This window comes from Coenobita brevimanus, chromosome 91 (assembly GCF_032717465.1).
Source record: "Coenobita brevimanus isolate Jiangsu-jjx chromosome 91, ASM3271746v2, whole genome shotgun sequence".
NCBI lineage: Eukaryota > Metazoa > Arthropoda > Malacostraca > Decapoda > Coenobitidae > Coenobita > Coenobita brevimanus.
The window spans coordinates 6,655,832-6,682,234 of record NC_137044.1 but is presented as its reverse complement, the minus strand read 5'-3'; positions in this window follow the sequence as shown (position 1 = coordinate 6,682,234).

Below are 26,403 nucleotides of genomic sequence, written 5' to 3'. Positions count from 1 at the left end.
ATAAATCGTTAAGGAAGAGGCTCCACAAAACTTCCTATGCTAACTGAAATACGACCTTGAGTGCCATTCAGAGTGACGACTTGATTCAGAGCCATCCTTGCCAGGTTCTAACCCCAGCCCTTTCCCCGCTTCCATCCTCTCGGCGAGTGACGTCAAAGGCGATGAATCAGGAAGTAAAAAAAAAGAAAAAAAAACGCACTTAGAGGGTATCCATATCCATATTTAGCAACTGCAGACTTAACACTGGTAGTACCGTAACGCCTTTTATGATTCTTTTACATTCCCTCTCTCAGGTGAATTTATTTAGTTTGGGAGAGCACCCGATTAATTAAAGGATTAATGAAGGCTGTATGTCATCCGTCCACTGCGAGAAACCCCTCCTAATTTGAAAAGATCTGAAGTAGCAAAAATAAAGTTTTAAAATGCGGCATCCTATTGAAGGAGTTATCGATAAAAATATAAGCCTAATCGTAAAACAGCAATGCTTAAACTTGATCTGAAACCACATTTGTCTTAATCTAACATCCAGCCTACAATCACCACCGTCAGACCTTCTGTTTTTCCTTCAGATTTCATTTCTTTCTTCTTTATTTCCTCTCCTTCGTATCTCTCTTTTATTTCTTTGCACAATCTCCCCTCTTCCTCGTTTTCCATGCCATCTCTCTCATCTCCCTTTCTTCACCTTTTTCTTCCTTGATGAAGAGCTTAACATAAAACCAACTCCGCAGCGAGTGGCCGAAAAAGGAGAAAAGGCAGTTAACAGAAATAGCTCTATCCATGTTTAGCAGCAAGAGAATAACAAAAGCAAACTTGATATAACGCCAGCACCGCCTTGGACTGTCCCCAGGTCCTTTACCCCACTCAGATCCCACTTCCTTCAACACCAATCATGCCCCGACCTCAACCTTTCCCCATTCCCGACTCATCTATTTTAACTCTTCACATCCTTCATCGCCAATCACCCCCTCAACCCTTTCCCCCACCCCACTAACTCTTCTCAACTCTGCACTTCCTTCACCATCAGTCTCCCCCCTAAAGCCTTCCATCCCCCCGCCTCACTCCCGCTGAGAGTGACTGGAAACTGTGACATCCACGCGTCTCTCCTTATATACGTGTCACGGTTCCAACTCGAATTTCATGGAACTGTGGAAGCAAGGCGATTTGGTGGCTTCAGATGTGGCAGGCCGACAGTCTCCTCGTCCCTTGCATGCAGATATCTTCATTATGTACCCCGGGAAGGTAGGAAGGAACGGAAAAGTGCCGTAAGGGTGAAGATCTCGGGAACTAGAACTGTGATGTAAGCCCTCTGGTTAGCAAACAGTCTTACTTTTTTATCCTACCGTTCAATCGGATACAAAAGTTTTCCTGCTGTTTCACATCTTCTGCTTCTCCCTTTTTTGTCTCCTAACTAAGAGAAGTTCGATAATTCTCTCTGTCCGTAGAGAAGTTGTTTTTATATGATGCACCAGGAAGCAGGGTAACAGATATAATCTATTTTTGATGTGATGGATCAGGGAGCAAAACGACGCACATGCCCTAACAGTGAAGTAGGCGCTGTAGTGTTTTAGAACTTCTGTCCTTGATTGTGCCTTGTAATCCTTCATCTTTTCTTACCATCTCCTATACGTTCGACTCTTCGCACCACTCGACAGTCGATCTAACTGTATCCAGGTTAGAACTTTCTGTATCATCTTAGCACGTTCATCTTACTTTACTGCCTACAGTACTTTCATTTCCTTACGATCCCTGTACGGTCATATTTTCATACCATCTCACGCTCGATTTTAGTGTACTATTTTACTTTTTATTTTTCTGCACCAACCCGAATTCCGTCGTTGCGTCAGCTACGTAACTTGGCGCTTGTTCTACTTGGATACCTTAATTTTGCTGCAGGATACGCTTCGATAAATCGTTATTTCGTCTGCCTGTAGCTTGTCCACATTGACTTGGCGCAGATATTCGCCCTTTTGCAGTTTATTTCCGACAGAATGAAACAGTTCTTTTGCTCAACATCCTTTCCAGATAGAGAAAGGACATATTTAATTAGGTTACCCTCTTGAATCTGGTAACACATTTGCTAGTGTGCGTTTGCTACCTACAGGCAGTTGTATTCAGTTCAGATAGAAACTTTCAAACTATTTCCAGTTCACTTCAAGACGTTTCTCCTAAGCTCAATAAAATCATGTGATGAAAGCACACGTACTAGAAAATATAATCCTCGGAGCGAGTTGAGAGTAGACAGAGTAGAGCTATCGGCCTCCCTCTGTAGTGCATAAGCGCAGGGTATCATGAGGTTTTTGCCACGTCAGTTACCTTCATGCTCCAGCGGACTGTTTTGCATCCCACCACGCTCCGGCTGTTCATCAGGCAGTCCTCTGGCATTCCTGGCGTCTACCTGGATGCCCTCTGCTCAATCTGCCCTCGTGTACCTGTGTGTGTGTGTGTGTGTGTGTGTGTGTGTGTGTGTGTGTGTGTGTGTGTGTGTGTGTGTGTGCGCGCGCGCTTCGCTTTCTCTCACGCGCACGCATGCGCGTATGCACGCATACTTAGAGGTACTGTTTATTTAGCGTTGGACTTCTAATCAAAATGACGTAGTTCGAGCCTACTCTTGGCCGCACTGTGAGTGTGGGGAAGGTCAAATCTCCTATGTCAAGTGTAGCTCAAGGTGCGCAGTGGTGGAAGGTCCGCAAGGGTACGAAGCTCGACGGGGTGAAGATTAGGCGATCTGTCCCTTTATGCCTATACCTCTCTCCAGTCTCTGAGAGGCTTGGTAATGTGTCGGCAGTTCGTAGGAATAGTCATGCTCAGTCTCATGACTCCCTTTGGTTAGGGTACTTGATCAAGGCCAGTAGCTGCAATGAACAAATTACCCACAAACTAACCGAAACACACACACACACACACACACACACACACACACACACACACACACACACACACACACACACACACACACACACACACAGCCCCTGCAAAGTGCACGTTTCCATGAAATTGCAAAAGTCAACATTGAAGGGTAAGTGGTAGTGGGATGCGGACCGGGTGCCCCAGTGCGTGACGGTGGCCGCTGGAGACTTCACCTTGATTTACGTACTGATCCCCCGGCAGACCCGCAACCACTGGCACGGAACACCACCACCCACACCCCGTTACCCCACACCCCACCCCGTTACCCCACACCCCACCCTCACTCATTATATGTACTCAGCTGGATTTAAATCTTTTGATGATCTTCCTAATATAACCTCGTTACTTTACACACTTTCCTCGATCACAATATCAACCCAGATTACACATCTTCATGATATTCCTCTGAACTCATACCCATTCCTCACCCATAATAATTATCAACTTAAATTAGACCTCTTAATTATCTGCCATATGTGACTCTTTGACCTATTACTCCACCCTGACTCATAATGTTTAATCAGGCAGATTAATTCTCTTGATGATCTGCATAATGAGACTCCGTTGTCTCACACTCCACCCTCACTCATATCTGCACAGCCAGATTAGATTTGAAGACATTACCTGAAGCACTGCGTGGGGGCGGGTTATTTCTCTCGGAACAGAAAGTTGTATTCCCGGCTCTTCGGATCTGTTGCCCTTAAGAACTCACAAAACACGGCTGGACCGTGTGTAGTGGTCGCAGATGTCTGCCGCGTTACAGTACATACATATACATTCATACATACACACATATACTTATACATTCATACATACATACAGACAGACAGACAGACATATATCCAAATTAAACCTCTTGATAATCGTTCTAATCAAAGGCAGAAGTAGACAGATTTTTTTTTTTTTTGGCTCAATACAACTTCGTTAGGAGTAGGCCTAATATCCTTAACCTGTACATAGGCTGCGCCAGTCACTTTACAACCTATGAGTTTATCCTTCTTCTCTCCCATGGAATTTAGCCAGGATTTGTTAAGTTAATCTTACAAACCACTGTAGATCCATTTAAATTTTTGTTCTTTATAACTTCATTTGATGATTATGAAAAGTTTCATTTTAAGTGTAGGTTACGCCAATAATCATGTTGCTGTATTCATGTACTTGACCCTGTGTTATTACATTGCACTTATGCTGTAATTGTTGGCTTCCATTCACTTTTCCTGTCATAGTGAATATGGATGAGTATTAACTGATACACTGAGTCAAAAGTTCGCTTAGTATTTCACCTCATCTGCTTCTCACTCTCCTTTGCTGACTAATATTCCTACTCTATGAGAGACGTATCATGTTGCTGTGTCCATTGATAATTCTCTTTTATATGATGCACCAAGGAGGAAAGTAACGGACATGGCCTAAATGTGAAGTAAACACGGTAGAGCAGTAAGTGGACGTCTCTTCCCGATTTACCAGTTTACTCGTTGATGGGGCATTATTCTACCAGCATAGAAGGCTTCGTAGCACCTTTTCCTTAGTGATTTATTTTGCATTTTAAACTATTACGTACTCCTGTATGTTATTTATATCGTTTCATTATTGAAATCTTATACTTTGCGTCAGTAATATGAAAGAGGTTACTGAGGTTATATATACCGTAGTTCAGAATCAGTGGCTAAGGAAGAGGTGCTACGAAATCTCCCAAATAAGTGAGAATACAATCTATGATCCCACGTACACAGGCGCCAAGGGACTCCGCCTCATTAGTCTTACGCACTAAGGAAGTTTAAAATCAGTGGCCATGTGCACCCGTACTGTAGGTTGGAAGAGCAGTGGAATTTAAGTGAAGGATAATAAGATGCAGCAAGTGGAATGAAAATCTGAAAGATCTAGACAGAGCGAGGGGAGTTAGAGTGAAGGAGTTTGGGGTAGAGTGAGGGGAGAGAGTGACAGAAATTTAGAGAGAGTCATTGGAGTGGGAGTGATTTAGATGGACATTGTGGAGTGAGATAAAGTACTTTAGAGAAAACAAATGGAATGAAAACAAGAGAGACAGATACTAATATTTCTGGCCCGAGAAAGCGACAGGGAGTGAATGAAATGGTGATAGACAGGAATGAGGGATTTATCTGTTTTCTTTTTTTTTCAGATGGCAAATGAAGTGGGAGATTTCTTTGACGTGTGTGTGTGTGTGTGTGTGTGTGTGTGTGTGTGTGTGTGTGTGTGAGAGAGAGAGAGAGAGAGAGAGAGAGAGAGAGAGAGAATGTCGTGATAGAGACGTCTGTGTAGCACAGATCCAGTGGCAGATTCTCACACGCATGACCAGACAAGGGGACAAAACACACACACACACACACACACACACACACACACACACACACACACACACACACACACACACACACACACAAGTAGAATGTGCAGGGAAATGGATTATATGAACGTGTGTGAGTGGAAGTTTGGGGGAAGCTATGGGTGCGGTTGTGTGGGTAGATGAGTGGGTAGGTGAATGAGTGGCTGTGTTAGCTGACTTATTTGCTGCACATAAGCTTGGCGAATATCAGTTTTTGCGGCTACGGGCTCTCATGACGGAACAAAATCGTCTAGTGTAAGTGTAGATCAGGTTTCTGGTGTACCAAGAGTTACTCAAAATAGTTTTTCTTTTTTTTCTTTTCTTTTTTTAATTCCTCTGAGTGCTACAGTTACTCTCAGGTTAACAAACTTCTGTGGTGTTTGAATAAAATGTCTCAAGTACGCCAACGCGGTCAAAGAGTTTCTACTTTGTTGCTGATGATTTCCCGTTGAAGAGAGATAGTATGTTATGAGTCAGTCAGGTCATTTATACTGTACCGTAATTTCCCGAAAAGTAAAATATGTTGCGACGAAAATGACTTGCTGGTGTGTGTGTGTGTGTGTGTGTGTGTGTGTGTGTGTGTGTGTGTGTGTGTGTGTGTGTGTGTGTGTGCGCGTGTTCGCAAAGATATCGCATTAATCCCCTTCACACCGATGATCTCTTCCGTCCATTTCATTCTTGCTAACAACAGACGATTGTATTATTTTATGGAAATGCATTTTGTATTAAAAGGAATAATGGATGAAGTTATCTAACTCCACCAGTCCGACATGTCTCTTCAGATGTTTATAACAAATGCTTCTGTGGTTAAAAAAAAGAAAAAGAAAAAGATTTTAGCCATTACAGAAAAACGGACCAATAGTATTCATATTCATCCGTAGCACTGTGTGTGTGTGTGAGAGAGAGAGAGAGAGAGAGAGAGAGAGAGAGATTCTGAAACCCTTGATTGCTGGTCTTATCCTCATCTTCTTTCCGTGTGCATTTTGACGTTGAATATTCCTAATTTGATGTAAACTGCAGATATGAAAAAAAGTTGGAGTTGATATCATTCGGTAAATTATTCTCTCACCATTTATCTGGGAAAGTAATTAAGAAGTAGGTTGATATAAGACGCAGTGCACTTATATCTTTCATTGTCGTTAATCATATCGACCTCTGGAGATATATATATATATATATATATATATATATATATATATATATATAAATATATATATATATATATATATATATATATATTTATATATTTTTTTATTTATTTATTTATTTATTTATATTTATATTCTCCATACCTAGTTGATGCCGAGTAGCCAGTGGCATGAGTTCTCCCTCGCATTGTTAGCTTACGCTTCTTATTGATGAGTCTGATAATCGGTAGCAGATGAAGTTACACAAGGGGAGGAGCGAAAGAGAAGCATCCCACAGTGAGCCCAGGTGAGGAATACGGCACCGTGTTGAAGAGGAGAGGGAGGAGATGGAAGAGGACAGGACAAGAGGGAGGTTGCAGGAAGCGGAGAGGAAAGGAGGGAGAGGGAGGCAGCAAGAGGTTGTGTGGGTGGGTGTCAGGAAGAGGGGTGGTAGGAGGGTGGGTGGGCACAGAAGAGGTAGGGGCCGGTAGCGAGGAGGGTGGGGGTAAGAGGGCTAGATTAGAGGTAGATGGGGGTGATGGAAGTAGGAGAGTAAAGAGGGGGGAAGAACGTAGGGGGCTGGGTCGGGGAGAGGGGGGCCTGGTGGGGTTGCTGGATCGGTAAGTTTGACCAGCGGGATGAGGTAGGAAGTAGAAGCCATGTATGTTGTCAGAGCTCACAGTGGGAGGGAGATGGGGATAAGGAGGCGGGTTAGGAAGGGAAGCAGAGCAGGAGGAAATGGGGGAGTGAAGAGGAGAAAAAGAGGGTTGGAGGGAGACTAGGAGAGGAGGAAAGGAAAGAGAGAGAACTTGGTCAGGGTAGGAAAGGAAAAGGAGGAAGAGAAAGTGAGAAGGAGGAAGAGCAGGAAAGGGAGATAAAAGTAAGTAGGCAGATTAGGAAGGAGAGCAAGTGGAACATACCAGAGGGAGCAGATAGGTTAGGAAAGGGAGTAGGAGAGATGTAGATAAGAGAGCTCGAATGAAATAATTTTAGGAAGAGAACAAGAAAAAGATAAGAAAAAACAAAGAAGGAGGGAGAGAGATTGGAAAAGGGAGCAGGCTCTAGGTGAGTGGGAAGATAGATGAGAAGCAAATAGCATGAAAATGAAAAGAAAAAGAAGAGCAGTGGTAAGGGAGGAAGAAAAGAGAAAAAAAATAGAAAGGAAGAAAATGGAAGAACAGGAAAGAGTGAGAGAGGAAAGTCAGAAAAGGAAGCAAGTGGAATATGGGAGAGGGAGCAGGGAGGATAGGACAAAATAAGAAAAAGGGAAGAAAGGGGATGGCGCAGGAGGAGAGAGGGAGGCAAGGCAGGAGAGGAGAAAGAAATAGCTAAAAGGAAAAAAGAAGGAAAGGAAGGTGCTTGAGCGAGGGAGGAAAGGAATAAGTTAGAGAGAAGGAGAGCACCAGAGCGAGAGATTAGAACTGGGAGCAGGTGGTACAAGGTACAGATTGGACAATGGACAGATAGATTAGCAGTTAGACGAAGTGAAAAGAAGGTAAGGCTATAGTATTAGTGAAAAAAAAAATGTGTGTTGTAGGGGGGGATGTTGGGGGTAGTGTGGGATGTAGGGGTGTATGAGAGTGATAAATGGATAGTTGGTCGGATGGATGGATGGATGGATGACTGAATGGGTGGATCGATGGTTGGCTGGCTGAACGGGACGGCGGCTGGTTTGATGAATGAATGGTTGATTGGATGGATAGAATGATGGCCGCTTGAATGAATAAATGTTTGAATGGATGGATACTTGGGTGATTGAATTGAGTTGTTGAAAGAGTTTGTTGATAATACAGATGGTTGTGACAGTCATGACGGTAAAGTAAGTCATATGATCTTTGTACAAGTATTTATCATCACCATCATCAACAACATCATCCTCAAACACTTGACCCCAGTTTCCTCAAATAAAGCTCAGTAGATAGGATTTACAAATACAAAAAAGGCAAAAACAAAACTCAAAAACTTAGTAGTCGTACAGAAACTGCCACGGAAGATTAACATCAAAGAATAATCACAATGTAAACACGCTCCTACATTCACATTCAAACAATTCTCTTGTCTGGGCGATCTTGCATCTTGTTCGTGAATGATGATAATGGGGAAATAATTCACGTAGTCTATATAACAGGGAACAAAGGATTCTGATTCTGACCTTGTTAGTGTGATGAGGCAATGGTCGATCTGATTCTTATCGTGAACAGAGAATCAGGTGCTCTTGGTGGGTAGGTGTTTGTGGGTGTACATTGCTTGTGTGCTTACGTTGCATACACTGTTTGTATCTGGGGTTGTGTGTATTTCATTGGGAATGTTTGTTACCTAATTTGTGCAATTTTTTTCATTTAATGCGCATATATATATATATATATATATATATATATATATATATATATATATATATATATATATATATATATATATATATATATATATATATATATATATATATAGATAGATATAGATATATATATATAGATATAGATATATATATATATATATATATATAGATATATATATATATATATATAAAATCATCATCATCAGCCGTTTGAGTATCCACTGCAGGACCGGCCTATCCCAACCGAAGTGGGGACAATACAGCCAATGTATCTCTACCAAGTGGCTTAGGCTGTCTGGTAGAGACTGTATGTAGGGTGTGAAGTGCTTGTAAGTGTAATTGTAATGTTGGAGTGGTTTTGTATGTGTGTGTAGTCTGTGAACCAAGTGTAATCGGCCCGCGCAAGACGACTGGGTGCAAGCATACTTTACAGTATGCGACACTGGTTCAACCACAGCACCCCTATGTCCGCCAAGCAGTACGTGGCCGGGAGAACGCTCCCAAAGTTTTTAACCCTGGCGGGACGCGAACCCTCGCTCTCCAGTGTACGAAAACGCGCACTTTACCACTGTACCACAGAGGCTTCATATATATATATATATATATATATATATATATATATATATATATATATATATATATATATGGCGTCCTGGGAGAAGAGGGCATAACTTTGGGAAATGAAAGATGAGGGAATTCTACACATAAAAGATAGTATAACAACATGTGTCCAAACCTCAGCCGTTACAGAGCTATGGTTGCTGATGACTTGGTGGTGAATTATGAGGGAGACTGTTATCACCCATTAGGTCGTCTGTAATTGTACTGTAGCTGAGTAACAGTTGAGATTTGGGTACATGTTGACGTAACATTATTCTGTTAAGAATTCCCGCATGTACTTTCCCAAAGTTATGCCCTTTCCTCCCGGGATTCGAACCTTGTTCCATACGGACTGCAGGCCACCTTTCTACCAACTCAGCCATCGCCTCCCCATCCCATACGGCCCCAGTCATCTGCCTTTGCAATCCCTCCATTTGTCCGTACAACCCCTGCCATCTGTCCTATTCAAGTTATCTCCTACGACCTATCATTATGACACCAGAATTACATTACCGCCTGTGCCAACTATTCATACGACCCGTACGACCTTCCATCAACCCATACGACCTCTGCCATCTACCCTAACCCCTTGTCATCTATCCTTACGAACCCTGCCATCTACCCACACGACCTCTGCCATATACCTTTACCCCTGCAGTTTACCCTTACCCTTTCCATATTCCCTTAACTATCCCTACCATCTACCTTTACGACCCCTGCCATCAAACAGACCCTCTCGGCAGCAGGGTGATGGCAGGGTCAGCGGTGGCCTGTTAACACCGGGTATAGTGATGAATATACAGTATGGGAGGGTGGGAAATTAATCACTGGTATGAATATGTGGTGTGGAGGTCGAAGGTCTGGAGGTGTTGGCTCAGCGGGGGAGAGAGAAGATGGGAGGGAGGGAAGAAGGGAGAGAAAGCCAGGTGGGAAGAGAGGAAGGAGAGGAAAAGAGAGGAAGGAAGGAGAGAGAGAATGTTGGAGTAAAGAGAGAGGAGGGAGAGGAAAAAAGAGTAGGGAAGGTAGGAGAAGAGTTAAGAGAAAATAAGTGGAGAGAAAAGTTGGAAGGAGAGAGAGAGAGTTTAGGTTAAGGAGGAAAGAAGGATCATAAAAAGTTAAGAGTAAGAGAAGACGGTGGAGGAAGCAAGGAAATAGACGAGAGAAGAAGAGGGCAGGAAATGAAATGGAGTGGATAGAGAAAAAAAAATTATAAAGATTAATGGCATAAAAAGAACAAAACTGAAAGAGGAAAATCAAGTGAAAAAAAAAAAATAATAATAAAAAAGGTGGGGAAACTGACAAGCAGTGATGTGAGGATGAAGAATTGATAAACAGAATGACGAGCTTGTTGACAATGAAAACGATGAGTCAGAAATTGTCCAGAAGAGAAGGTGAAAGTAGACGAGAAACAGAAAAGTGAGGTGTAAGAGAAACAGAATGAGTGAAAGAGGAGAAGAGGAGAGAGAAAAACCGAAGAACACAGAAAATGGATCGAGTTTAATTAGGAAATATTAGGGAATGAATATGATTTGGAAAAAAGAAGAATAAACTAAGAAAAGAGGTAAAGGATACACAGAAATAAAGTCAGTGAGGTACAGACAGGGTAGAAGACGTAGACGAAGAGAAGAAAAAAAGAGAAATGAAGAAAACAGGAACAACAGAAGAGAAAATAGAAGAAAAGAAGAAAATAGATGGGAATAAAAAATAAGAGGGAGACGAGAGAAGGTCAGCAGTATCGTGCGTGAAAAATGTCTCAGTTACCTCTCCCGGAACTCGAATCCTGGCCCATTATGTGACAGGCCAGGGGTGTTGTAGTGGAAGTGCTCTAGCCTTCCACCTGCTGAGTCGGCTGCAGGAAAAAGGGAATCATCGTCCTGCAGTCCACTGGGTTCACGTCCAGATGAACTTACGGTCACAGCTGCTACTATTACCTGATGATTTCGGATTTAGCTCCTGAGAGGTGTAGTATTGAAAACAAAACTCCAGTCGACTTTCGTGCTTTTCTCTTCAAAAACTCTGGAAATTAGTCTTTTGATTTCGCAGCAGATGGCATTGATGATGCAGATCTGAGGACTGGGTATAATCATCAGTGTCAGTCGCTGCAGATTCACAAGACTGATTTTCAAGTTCCGTGGAGAGAGAGAGAGAGAGAGACAGTCGAGAAAAACGACAGGACTTTTGTTGCCGTCAGTATCTCATCCCATTGAAAATTATAAAAATGAGGCGATAGAAGCTGCAGAAGAAACAGGGAAAGACGTAAGAACAGATCAAAGAACCGAACACCAAAAAAAGGCGAAAATAAAATAAAAAGGATAGATCAAGGATCCGAAAGATGAGAAACCGAGAACATCTGGACCAAAAAGCGAAAAGAACAGAGAAAATATTCCAAATATGTTTTTTCATGACCTGTAGCGGCGCTTCTGATTCGGTCCCTTGGCCATCTCGGTCAGTGTAGGGGGCCGCTCCAGGATACGTACTCTCTTTGGCTTAAGTGGCCGTCTAGCATTCCTTCTTTCTTTATCGTTTTATTTTGCATATTACATCTGAATAAGTTTTGTATATTATTCAGATATTTTCATTATCATCAGAGATTTTACCCAGAAGACAATGTACTGTAGACGCGCTGTATGTAGGAATAAATTGGTAGGAAGGAGGCACAAGGGAGCCTCTTGACCCGACGAGAATGTGGCTCCAGGACACACTCCACATCGGGGTCGAGTGTGTCAGTTTTGTGCACTCGGGGAAAAAAAAAAAAAAAAAAAAAAAGTCCCGTTGCTCTCCCTGTGCTTTCTTTAATATTAGGAATTTAATATGAAGGGCTCCGAATTACGTGCAGCATGTCCTGTTTCACCTACCATTGAGTATGTTGGTGTCATTTGTCATAGGAAGATTCTATAGCGTATGATTTTTCATTACCACATTAAAATTATCGGACAAAAAAGAATCATACAGTCATATTCGTTCTGGCCTAATTTCATTAAATATATTTCTTCAATTTTCGCTGTTAACCGCCCAAGCTGGATGGCGCTGTAAATCAAACCCATTTACCAGCATTCTCTTTCGGCTGTTGTACGTAAAGGTGTACACTAAAGCCAGTTTAAATAATCCACAAATAGTTTTCGTTGATCACTTTACTGTGTACCCCAGTGGCGTAATTTCTTGTTTGTTATACCCGTAAATGTTTGATTACCATTCATCCCTTTATTGTCCACTTCATTCCAGTTTGCTGTACTCCTTACAAACTTCTTACCCTCCTGGATGCTGCAACCTCCATCCTTCACACCATCCTTCCGCTTCCTTCTGTTAACTGTTACACATACATGTTTATGCATAACTTTACACACAGTTTTTTACCCTCTGATATGTGTGGCACTGGATGAATCTTTTATTATATCGATTTGGTGTACCAAATAACATATGAAAATTGTACGTAATTCTTTAATAAAAAAAAAGTAACAATGTACTTGCCGACTTTTAGAACTTTAAGTAAAATGCATCACACACACACACACACACACACACACACACACACACACACACACACACACACACACACACACACACACACACACACACACACACACACACACACACACACACACACACACACACACACACACACACAGACTGGGTAAGTCACGTATATGGAACATGTTGAGTGACAGAGTGGGCACCAAGAGACAGGGTGAGAGGACGAGGCAGAAGGAGAGCCAGGTGGGAAGAGACAATCAGGCGGAACCGGAGGGCTAAAAGTGGGTGCAAAATAGGGCTGAGTGGAGAAAGTCGTGACAGGCTGTATTTTCTCCCAGTTATTGATGACGATGGTGATGATGATGATGGTTGTTTAACGTATTTGCAATAATAACATTTGGAAATGGAAAAAAGGAGGGTGGGAGGAAGACGAGGACGAGGGAGGGGGAAGGGATTTGAAAGAGGAATGGGGAGGAAAAGTGAACGAATGAAGGGGGCGAGGAAGAGGAGGACGAATTGTAAGTTTATCAGAATTCATAATCAGAGTTATCTTTGCCATTAAAATTGTTTTTTAGACTCATAATTGATAAACTGAGGATGTCACCTACTATGCAAAAACATGTTTAATTGCAGTCAGTGCAATTTCCAAGATGCACAGTTTACCACTAAAGACAGAAAGTAATTAGCAATTACAGCAAATTTATATCACTAAATAAGTATTCCACCATTTTACTTATAAAGAGTCCTAAATTAACTGTTTCTTGGATATTGTTTAGTAGAGAGTTATATAATTTAGGGCCAATCACATAAAGTAAGCGTGACCCTTTAGTCTGTGTTTGTGTGCGTATATGGAGCTAATTTTGTTGCCTAGCCGTGGAACTACCATTGAATCTTATCGAAGGAATCTGCAGTAGCCAATCAGGATAATAGTCACTTTTGCTGTAAAAACATCATAGACAACAGTTTTTTAAACCTCGTAAGTTTTGCAAGTAACATGGTTTATCTCCAACCTCTTGTGTAGTTGTTAAGTCAGTAAATTTTGGAAGTTTTCAAAGTACCAGGATTGTACCCCAGATTTTCAAAACACAAATCAGTATGCTAAGGAAAAGCAGCTGTATCATTATTAGTCGTTTTACTGTCTCAAGTTTGTCCTTGATCGGATTTAGGCATACGATAGTCCAATTAGCATTCTTGTATAATTCAGGAACATGAACATCAAGTGTAAGGTGATAATCCTAACTCTCTGATATTTTAGTTGCTTCATGGGTAAGATACCATTGCCATAAAAGCGAATGACAGGATTGTCTGGGGTGCGTGACATTAGCTGCCGTATTCCTTAAGCGTTATACTATATCCAGCATTAACCCAATTCTGAGGAAAAATGGTCACACAGATTTTATTGATAAGATCGTCTGAACCACTGAGTGTTGTGTCGTCAACGTATTCTACCAGTAAACAGACATTAATTTTGCCTGCCATAGAGTGTAGATGAACCTGGACCAGTGCCCGTACCCTGAGGCATTCCGTATATTGGCATTACTTTTGTTTCCGTACTAATGATAATACGGACAGTTTGGCATGTTATCATTACTTTTAAAGCCAATAAATAATCATTACGTTGCCACACATCCTAAGAAAGACACACGAAATTTGAATAACTCTGACACAGGCTCTCTACAGGCCGCACAATCCTTAAGGAATAATTCATTTCCATTTGTATTGCCATTAATTATGATTAATGATTTTTAAGTCGGGACCATGTTGAACCACCAGAGAGAGAGAGAGAGAGAGAGAGAGAGAGAGAGAACCGCGAGGAAGTGACACCAGAGATCATGCAGGTGTAATGGAGAGAGACCCAGCCGTGTTGAGAGAGAAAACACTGCACCGTGGCCTTAACTGGGCAGAGAGAGAGAGAGAGAGAGAGAGAGAGAGAGAGAGAGAATGATAGGCGAGAAGGGAGGAGAGAAAATTTGGGAATGAATGAAGGAGGGTGGAATGAAGGAATGTATGAAGCTGGAAGGGAGAAAGACTGATGGAGGGGAGGGTGGAAAGTCAACAGGGACGGAAAATGAAGAGAAGCAGGGACGGAGGAAGAGTGGAGGACTTGTGTGTGTGTGTGTGTGTGTGTGTGTGTGTGTGTGTGTGTGTGTGTGTGTGTGTGTGTGTGTGTGTGTGTGAGATAGAGAGAGAGAGAGAAGTTGGAATGGAAGATTGAGAGAGATGCTGTGAGACAATGAAAGGAAAGGGAAGGGTGTAAAACAACCTATAGGTGTTGATGAAGAGGGAAGATGCGGAGAGATTCAAGAGAGAGAAGATACAAGAGCGAGATAAGGAATGGGGAAAAATCTGAGGAGAAAAATATTGGAAAAGTGCGAGGAAAGGACTAAATGGAGGATGACAAAGAAGGAAGAAAAAATATAAGGAATAAGATTGCACAGAATGGGAAGGTACGAAGAGAGGACGAGTGTTGGAGACATAAGAGGAGGAAAATGCAAGTAGAACTGGGAGGAAAGAGGACAGAGGAGAGAGAGAGTGGGGCAAGCAAGAAGAAGATTGAGAAAATATAGGAGGACAGAAAAACTTTAGAGGGAGAGAAAAAAAAATGCGAGGACACGTTGGCAGGGAAAAAGGACAATAAAGGCGGGAAAAATGATTAAAAGATAAGGAAGAAGGAGGAAGAAAAGGAAACTGTAGAAGAGGAAACGTGCGAAGAAAAAGGTGGAATGGAGGATGACTAGGAAGGAGGGAAGATGTAAGAAAACAGCGTAAAAAGTATGAAGAAAGCATATGTACAAGAGGAAAGTGCAAGGGGAAGAAAAGGAAGATGAAAAGGAAAGAGAGAATGTCTGAGACAAAAATGATGTTAGAAGAGGGTGCGTATGAGGAGACGGCGAGAGTTGTGGGAAGGAAGGACAATTTGAGATGAACGAGAAAGAGATAAGGTGAAGGAACGAAAAAAAAAAAATATGAGTAAAAGAATGAAAGAGAACAAATAAAAGTAAAAGGAAGGTTTGAAGTGAGAACGATATGGATGACGATAAGAAAGGATAGAAGCTGTTGAAAGCTGAATGGAGAAAGAGGATAGCGTGAAAAGGAAACAAGTGAAGGAAGAGAGACGGTACGAGAAGACAAGAGACGCAAGAGGAACAGGAGACAGAAGACGAGTGAAGGAAGATGAGAGAGGAAGGAAGGTGTGAAGAGGGAACAAAAATTGGAAAAGAAAAAGTGTGAGGAGAAATTGAAAAGGGAAGAGACAAGGGGCTGTTTACTAGAGGGCTTTAGGAGCTTTCAAGAATTTCATCCTTAACCCCTTATTTTCGATGACGTGCTAATTGTTCTTTTCTACGGTACTTCTAGATGATTTAGTTTAACATAGAGGAACCATATGTATTGTGACAGATTTAACGAACGGTAATTCCATCGCTTCGAAAAGTTACTCCCAGGCTGAATGGAACAGTCCAAAATACCAATAACTGAACAGTAAACGGGTCACTGGACTGGACTGGTAAACAGTTTAATATAGCATTTAGCGCGTTTATATTCTGATTTACCAATGCAAACACAGTCAGTGATATAGTGATACAGTTAACGTATAGGCGAATACCAACCCTCTTATCGCCACGTCTTTTCTAGCTTTTATACTAGCTTGTGGCAGATAATATTCATCTTTAAATGAATATGGCGGCCTGAGTGTTAATACAGTCTCTGTTAACCCTCTCATGGTCGCGACTACTCTAGATATGCCACTTTAGATAATGACAAACGATTTTATTCCATAGGTGCATCACGAGAGCATGGAAGTTTCAAGGTATAATAGAGAAAATTTATCACAAATAAGGTGTTGGAAAAAATTTACAAACTGAAGGGGCATTAAGTGAGATGGAAATGTAAGAAGAGAGAGAATGAGGAGAATAGGATGGAAGTTGAGGACAGAGAGAAGGGGGCAAGGAAAATAAGGGAAAAAGAGATTATTGGAGGGTGAGGGAGAAGGAAGGTGAAGGGTGGAGGAAGTTATGAGGGGAGAGGAAAGGAAATAAAAAGAAATGAAGGAGGGTGAGGAGAAAATGAAGGAATGGAAAGAAGGATGAATGGAGAAATGAGAAAAGAAGGAGGTCATGTAGAGATGAAAGAAGTGTAGAGTGCAAAGGAATATAGAAAAATTAAGTGAAGAAAGAAGTGGAGAAAGAAAGAAGTGAAGGGAAGACAGAAATGAAGAGGAGAAAAAAGATTAAAAGAAGAAAGGAGTGGAGAGAATAATGAAATGAGGAGGGGAAAGTCGAGAGAAAAAAGGGAAGGAGAGAAAATATGTTGTGAGGAACCGAAGAAATGAGCAAGGTGTGAGTGGTGTGGACAAACATGATTTTTCTTAATCCATAAAAAAGAATGGAAAAGCAAACGCAGGAGTGGAGGAGGCAAAAGACAGGGGGAGAATCATTACCCCACATGCAGAGAGAGAGAGAGAGAGAGAGAGAGAGAGAGAGAGAGGTCCCGTAATGTAAAAAAAAGAAAAACATGAATTACATCCTAGATTAGATGAACTGTAACAAAAGACTTTATCCAATAACCCACTCAGCATAATAACGCCCTATTGGATTATTATTTTTTTTATTAATTCAAGATCATTTTATTCAGTATAAGTAGACTTCCATGTAGTATAGAGGTTAGGAACAGTCGTCTTTATCCCTGTCAGTAACTGCGACCTCCTCTCAGCTTAACAAAATAGACAGGACATAGGAAGAATGAAATATATTAGTACGTCCCATTACTGAAGGGATTTCCTCCGACTGATTCAAGATTCTACTTTTCATAGCCGGAGAGGATCATAAAAAAGGTTAAGAGAGAGAGAAAGAGAGAGGGAGAGGGGGGGGGAAGCATAACCCGAGAATTAAATATGCAGAAATATTTTAACTGGAAAGATCAAATATGCAACCCTATCCCCGCGAGGTCTGGTTGCCTGACATGGAATTTTCTCAAAAATGAAAAAAAGTAAAAAGAAAAAAACAGGAAAAAGTACACATGCCCGGTATATTTACATAGGTTTGAATGTGGCCTGTGGGACCGACCGTTTTACACCATGGTTTTTCTCGCGTAATCTGTTGGTAATTTACAGCATCTTTACGAAAATTAGAATCTTTTGGATGGAAGGAGTAAGGGGTTCAAATCTGTATGGGTAAGGTTTATTGGGCTTTCTTTTGTCATTAGCTTGCGTATTTTTGTCCCTTGCACTATGAGGGCGTATTTCATTTCAGTCTTTTCTTACGTAATTCTTCATAAATTTACATCTCTGCTGCAGTAGCTACAAGACAATTGGATTTATTTTGTTACGTAGTCGGTTAGTAATTTACAGCATCCAAAAAACGTATAGGATTTCTGTTTTTCTCATTATCAGTCAACAGTTAACAACTTTATTAGGATACCGTACGTTGAATATTGGGAGTAAAATTGGATAGAATGTTAATTTTGTGTATTCCTGTGTTTCTTATTTGTTTCGTTTATTTTTATAAGTTCAAGAGAGAGTGGCAAGGAAGTTGTGGAGGGGAAATTGATTCTCTACAGAAACTGATGCCTCCATGTTCTAGGCTGTGGGTTAGTTTTTTTTTTCTTTTACTGATAAAAGCCAAAGGTTTCTTCTTCTGATTGAATAAGTAATGTTACAGTACAGGAAGTAATGTTACAGCTCAGAAAGTAATGTTACAGCACAGAAAGTATTGGTGCAGCTGAAAAGTAATGTTACAGCTCAGAAGGCAATGTTAAGTCACAAAGTAATGGTACAGCTGAGAAAGTAATGTTACAGCCCAGAAAGAAATGTTGGTAATGTTGCAGCACAGAAAGTAAAGTTGCAGCTCAGAAAGTAATGATACAGCACAGGAAGTAATGGTACAACTGAAAAAGTAACGTTACGCCTTAAAATGCAGTTGTACCGTGCAGCTCAGAAAGTAATGATACAACTAAAAAAGTAATGACACCTCACAGTATATTGGAACGGATTAAAAAGTGGTGCATAACAAAATAAACAAGTAAACAAAAAATGATGGGCTACATTCCCTGGAACAACTCCCCCCCACCCCCCGGATCCGCCACTGGTTATAATTATACCCACTGTTTATCTAAATTGGTCTCTTGAGTTAACTGCTGAATATAAAATAGGTTTATAAGCAAACGATGATACAAAGCATTTACATCATTGCAGTCGTCTTTGTCATTCTCATTCTTCAATCAACATACACAACATCCCAGTTATGTATCATTATGGCGTACTGTCATATTCTCATTGTAAATATCTGTTTAATTAATTTTTCCATTACTAAAGTATGTTTCGCTCTTTTCTCTTGTTGTTACTTTTCATCTCGCGTAGGCTTCCTTGACTCAGCTCAGTAAACTCGTATGGGGTCAGCTTGACTACAAGACTTGACCCGATCATGAGAATGTTGACTGCTACAGTGTCAGCAGTCAGGCTCCTACGACTTACTCTCAGCCTTAATATATTCGTCTGTTGTTAGCCGGAATAGACTGTTAGAGGTGACTCGATCATGACTGCATTCTCTCAGATCTTTATATTTCATTCGTTGCCCTCCCAGTAATGAAATAAATCGTCCCTGTCTGTCGCAAGTCTTCTCAGCTTGCTCCATTAACCTTTTGACAGCTAACATCTCTCTTCTGAATGAAACCGTCTGGTGTGATGGCACTAGAGGGGATCTTGTTATGACGTGGGTGGGTTTTGTGGAAGATTTTTTTTTTTTATGAATTTTCAAATGGTTCCCTGCCTGAGTCTTGGATCCAACTCACGTCCTTTGGATCAACAAGTCACACCTCTGACCACCTGACCACCACCACCCCTGCCCACCACCTCAACCCGAATAACACTGTGCACCTGATGATTAAGGAAGCTCATTTTTATTCTTCTCTGTTAGATATTCATGTAACCAGAGCTCCTGTGTGGGACTTCACTTACTTTCTTATATAGGATGCCAACGGCAGTATGCATATGCTTTCTTGAGCCCAATTTGCGTTAACTTATGCTTTTATCTTAACTCGTGCTGCCCCCAAACACCTGCAAAAGAAACTAGGGTGGATGAATACATGAAGAATACGCCAAATTAATTACTGGTAATATTTCATTGCTATGGAAACTAGTTTTTCTTAAGAATTCGCCAAGATCCTCTGTGAATACGGGCCCTGATCAGTAGCACAAACTTTATATGTGAGAGAAATGATGTATGATTTCTTTTCTAAACCGGAATTTTCCTTTGCACCCTAGCTTTTACGAATGCACGGATAAGTTACTTGATGATCTGTTATTTACAGCCTGCAATTATTCCAAGTTTGTAAAATTACCTTCAGTGCTCATCCAACAACCTGCTGCAAGACTTGTGTTTCCATTCTCCTTTCCTTTTACTGACGACTTCTGCCGAGTTATATCAGACCTCGGTCACCCTCTTCGTGCCTGTCAGTGACTGACGAGGCAAAGCTTAAATTTCCTCAGTGTTTCTGTAGTTGGTCATGATACATATCAAGGTATATAAATAAAAGCCAACTGCATATGATAACGAGCGGGGCACGCTAGTCTAGCAAACAAAACACCATTCCAAGAGGATATGAAACTAGGAATGACCTCCAAAAGCACGACCTTCAGACGGACAAATATCTGGAGGACGTTCACTCTTGCCCTTGTGGCCAAAACCACGTCGGTAAGGTGGTGGTTAAGTCAACTACTGAGCGATAGTAGAACTAAAGTGACCAGGAGGGAGGAGAGACGCCTTCTAGTGATAAGACACCCAAAACAGCAACACTTAGCGGACAGCCCTTGGTCTTTGCCTGAGCGGAGGCAGGTTAACAACGATAATGAGTTTTTGCTACTAGAATGATTTTCTGCATATTTTCAAGAATCTGTCTGTCTATATCTATATCTATCTCCATCTATCTATCTGTCTATCTATCTATCTATCTATATATACAGTATATACATATAAAGAGAGAGAGAGAGAGAGAGAGAGAGAAATGTATTCATGTCCTTATTAACTGATTTCTGTTCATCTGCATTGCAGTTTACCAGTCCGTCAATTATTTTCTTATATTTATGCAAACTGCTTGAGTACTCTCAACAGTAACTTTCACGTGAAATGTAACTTTTTGCGCGTCGTCCATTCATATATACTGTAGCTGGTTGAGAAACGATAATCGCAAGTTATTATTGTTCGTTATACTTTCACCAATTTTTGAATAAGTGCTGGAAACTTTATGTAACTGAAGTTATGCAAGGAATATACTTGCACAAATACGTACTACATGAACTGTAGAAATAAAAATATGCTCATCTTACCTCTGATTAGCTAACAAGGTAGCGTCGGCAGTAAGAATATCTACACAGTTGCCTTTATAGACCAGTGGAGATCTAGATAAACAGATGTCAGACCCCCGTGAATAGATGCTGGACGCGAACTGTCTGCCAGCTGTCACTTGTGTGGAAATGTGCCATGAAAATCTGAAGCAAGTTACGTGGCGGACACAATGCCACCACATGATTTCCAACAACTGACAACAGAATGACAGCCACCAGAGGGGCATTGACTGGGGGGCCAGTGATGATCGTAACTTGTTTCGTTTCAGTGACTTGTTTCACCCACTGAAATTTAACTGTGAGGACGCAACATTTTCGCTTCGAGTTGAGAATGGACATAATTCTTTTTGTCAGCATAATTCATCCACTGACTCTCCTTATAATGTGAAACCAGCGGGTGGCCGAGAAACGTGTTTTTTTTATATTTTTCTTACTGCATTCAGACGATTTTCTTCAGTTTAGGGAGAGAAATCAGGTTAAAAGGTTAGTGGAGACTGTTTCTAATTCTGTCAATACAGATGGTCCCTCTACACTTAACATCGTCGAGGGGCAGGAAGAACAGTGTTAAAATACATCATGAAACTAAAGGGGATAAGCCTGATGCAAGCCACCGCGACCACTGGAGGATAGCTGACACGATCAATGACGAGGCAAGAGAACAATGGCCACCACCCAGGTTGTAAGCCACCCAGGGTACAGCCACACTGGTGAAAGTCGCTCATATCTGCTTCTGCTCACTTAAATTATAACTACAGTAATGTCGGTGAGCAGCTGAGGAATTCCGGCGAGCCTCCTAAATGCCGACCGGCCCACCACAGTAAATCTGACAAAGCGGATGAACGAGTCCTGGGGAAGCATTCGTAAATAATCTTTGCCAAATTAAACGAGTAACAAGTCCTCATAGGAGCGGATAATTTTGTATATTTTTGTTTTGTCGTAATTTTTCTCCACTGATATTCACTTCAGTTGCGAAGCTTTTGGCAGCTGTGTTTATGAGGATAGAAACAGAATCAAGCAGTCCCATACGCCGTTCAAGAAAGTTTGTTCCTGGGCAGAAGGTAAGAGGTTGTGGATAAGGCAGGGTGGCCGTTCCTTCCATGTTGTAGGCATATCTGGCAGTGTTGCATGCAGACGCTCAGTGGCTGTTTTCTCTTTAATGACCACTAGCTAATTATATCATAGACTTAATCTTGTGGTTCGAGCTCCACGCAAGTTTTCCGCAAGTCGAGGTTTAACCTTGTGGTGTCCTTCAAAACTACGGTAATCTGGTGGACGTGAGGGCATAAAATCAGTTTTTAATATTTTATGTACTAAAGATTAAGTGAACCATTATAATATAAATACGCGGCGTTTGATTCAAATAACATCAGTGACTGGTTCAAAAGTGTGAGAATCTTCTTACTCTTTTTGCCCTCAGAATGCGGTTTTAACTGTAATATGAAATCATTCAACTTTAAATGTGTAAAGTTTTTTTTTTTTTTTTTTTTTTTTTTTTTTAATAAATACCTGTCGACTGACTTTACGGCCGCTGAGGCAAGTATCGCAATAAAATATAATATTCAGAGTTACTGCAAGCTCTTCACTACAGCGATTTGATTAGGTAGAGTAAAAACATCTGAAAAGAAGTCACGTTAACCAGATCATCCCCTTCAACCAGAGAACGTCATTTTTAGTTTATTGTTGCCTCCTCCTGACGGTTTTAATCACCTTAAAGAGGACTTTTCGAAATGGAGGGATCTTAGATATTGCTTTCATTACTCAAATAGGGAGTAGACTGTAGCACCAGTCGAACAGGGTGGTACTCCCGAAGTGGATGGCAAGCTGGTGGCAGGGAGAGCTGGAGCTCCTGTTTCACCCGCCCTCAGTTCCTGTTCCTGACCATCTCCCTTTGCTGAACCTTTTCAGTGTTTTCATTAACACGGAGATTAGGCCAGCATACTTTCATTAACCTCTACTGTACCTCCAACTGTCTGTACCATACTACATGCACAGTCGATATCGCACCTTCTGTTTCCAGCCCCCATTATTTTTACGAATGGAGGACACCTGTAATCTGGTGTATGGATTATTTTATTTTATTGGATTTGTTTTTCCTTCCTCTGTTCATTATCTTAAAGAAAAGAAAGAAAGAGAAATCTCATTAATGAACAATTTTCCCAAGCATAAGAATAACATCGCCTGGAGGAAGCACAAATAATACTAAAGATATCCTTAATCGGGTTGAATGGGTTGAACTGCAAGGCGTGCTTCGACCACTTATAAGTTTAACAGGTATATGCAGATATGCTTACCGGTTACCCAGCATCATAATGTAGTAACGTAACCAAAATGAGAACAACAAAATGATCGTTGTGGAGCCCCTCGTTCTGCTATTCACAACTACGTCTTCAAATAATCACTCGTGTTTTTCTGTCGTAATGTAACTAATACTCGTACTTTCGTATTTTCTCAGTGTTCTATCTCATGCTTTATCACACCACCGGTCATAGTATAAATACGAAATTATTGAGTATTTTTGGATATTTATAATGAAATAGAGCTGAAGCAAATGTTTAGTCATGATTTTCATCTTCATTGTAAAATACCGAGTAACTTTCTGGTTTTCTTTCTTAAGGTCTCTTAATCATAACCATGTTTTTAATTAAGAAATCTTAGGAGTTTCTTATTTTTCACATATACGTGTTAAGTATATGTACAGTAATATATACTTTGTGGTTTTAGGTGACATATAATGACATCTGGAATTATACAGTGTAAATATAATTATTTGCTGAATAGTATATAATGTACAGACAAATATAACTCAAGAATAGCACGTAGGAAACACCCTACAACACACACACACACACACACACACAAACTCATGCACACAAACACCTAATCAACGCAAATAGCCACTTGTTGTTCACCCCACCCCTCTTTTCGTCACCCCCTTGACCCGTCTTCTCACTCCTCACTCCACTTTCCTCACCACTCATCCCTCTCACATTCTCCCTCCTTACCCCCCTCTTTTTCTCACTCCTCACTCCCACTCTTTCTCAACCCTCACCCTGCCCCCTTCTCTTCCTTCTCTTCATCCTCCACCCCCTCTCCTCACCCCGTACCTCCTCTTCATTTCACTTTTCACTCCTTCCTTTATCACTTCATCTATTCCTCCTCAATCCTTTCATTTCTCACCCTCTCTTTCCTTACCCCCGCCTCTCACACCTCTCACCCTATAGCTTCCCTCATGCCTCACCCCCATCCCGCCACCCATTTACCCCCTCAACCCCACCCGTCACCCATTCACCCCTCACCCCCGCCCTCCACCCACCACCCACCACCCCCACCCCTTCACCCCACCTCTTTATAAAATAACACCCAGCCGCCCTCACAACTCCTCTAGATTATCCTCACCCTCTGGGCCTAAAGGTCAAAGCGTGAGCCGGCCACACTCACACGCACACGCACACGCACTACACCCCTTCTCCGCGTGACGATACACATACATGCACACGCACAACTCCATACCTGACGTTAAGCATACATATACAGGCGCACACGTACACACACACACACTACACCCCGCCCGTAACGATGCACATACACATACATGCATACATTACTTCCCCCTCCCATGACCTGTCGTCACACGCACTCAACCGCACGCAAGCCACGAACGTACATACAAGCATATACATTTCTACACACACACATATGCAATTAAACACACAAAAGCTAAAACGAAATTACATACGCATAGATTCACACACACACACACACACACACACACACACACACACACACACACACACACACACACACACACACACACACACACACACACACACACACACACACACCACGCCCACACACTCCGTCACGCCTGACCTCCGAGACCACGCCCACTTCGCGGTCACGCTTGGTCACACATACGGCTGCTGAGAGAGAGAGAGAGAGAGAGAGAGAGAGAGAGAGAGGCGCTGAAAGAGAATTAAAGGAGGCAGAGTGAAAGAGGTAGGTGAAAGTGAGTGGTCAGGAGGGAAGGGAAAAAAAAAACTGAAGAATACTGGATAATGGAGTGAGAAAGGGGTCAGAAAAATGAAACTGTCTTTTTTTTTTGTTTATCTTTCAACGGGATAGTGCTATCGTCATTATTATTGTCGTCATAATCGTCCTCCCAGTCAGTATCAGCATCGTCGTCATAATCATCCTTCTAGTCAGTATCATCATCATCGTCGTCACAATCGTCCAGTTAGTCTGCTGAGCTTTTACGAGTAAAACTTTATCTGCGAATCACCCACTATGTATTATATTTCTCCCGGTATCAAACGATTTCTCTACGCTGATGACTCCTAGGGTACTAAAAAATGTTGAAATCAATTACCAATAATATTTGGCCGGGAATATAGAAGCCGAATACCATTACGGCTGTGATGGACGATTTCTTCAGCTCATAGAAATTCGTCCCTGTAATACACGTATGTTAAATACTCAGGCTCTAACCAGACAATTATTATTATTATTATTATTATTATTATTATTATGTTTTTTATTAGTTATCAGTTATCCTTACTGGGGGAAATCCTAGAGATCAGTGGGGTAAAGAGTGTCTTGATTTACCTTTGTGTTGTGTTATAAGCACGTTAGTGTTTTATGTTGGCCATAATCACACGATTTTATAAATATGAGTGAAATTCCACGAGTCAAAGGGTTAACTGCGATGACTTGCGGTTAGAAATATTGAACAGGGTCAGTTATGGTAACCAATTTTACAGGTGCACAGTAATTCAGGAGAGTTCAATTCACAAGCAGTGCACATTTAGTATTGCAAGTGTCATTATACTCAGAAAGTTTTGTATTATACTTCAGCACAGTCAGCACCTTGACTCACATTTCGCTGAATTTAGTCATCTGACGTTAGCTTCAACAGAAAAAGTTTTCCCGAACATAAGAGGATTGATGGTACCGGTATCGTAAGTAGTAGTTAAGGCTCCTATGACTCACTCTCACGTGAAGATAATCATCTGGCGTTGTGTGTTTTATATTAGGCTACTAGTATTTTCTGGAAGATGAAGGGATGTAATGCTTCTGATTTTTCTACTTACTTATCATTCCCCATATTTTCTTATTTACGTAGCAGAAGCACCTCATCCTCACTGTTACACCACTTTAAAAATTAATAATTGTCCTTCGATAATAGGCAATAGGAAAGAAAACCAACATCGCGACCATGCGACGCAATCCAGAAAACAAAGTCCAAGACGGATTTTTTTTTTTCGTTACACGAATATTAACCTCT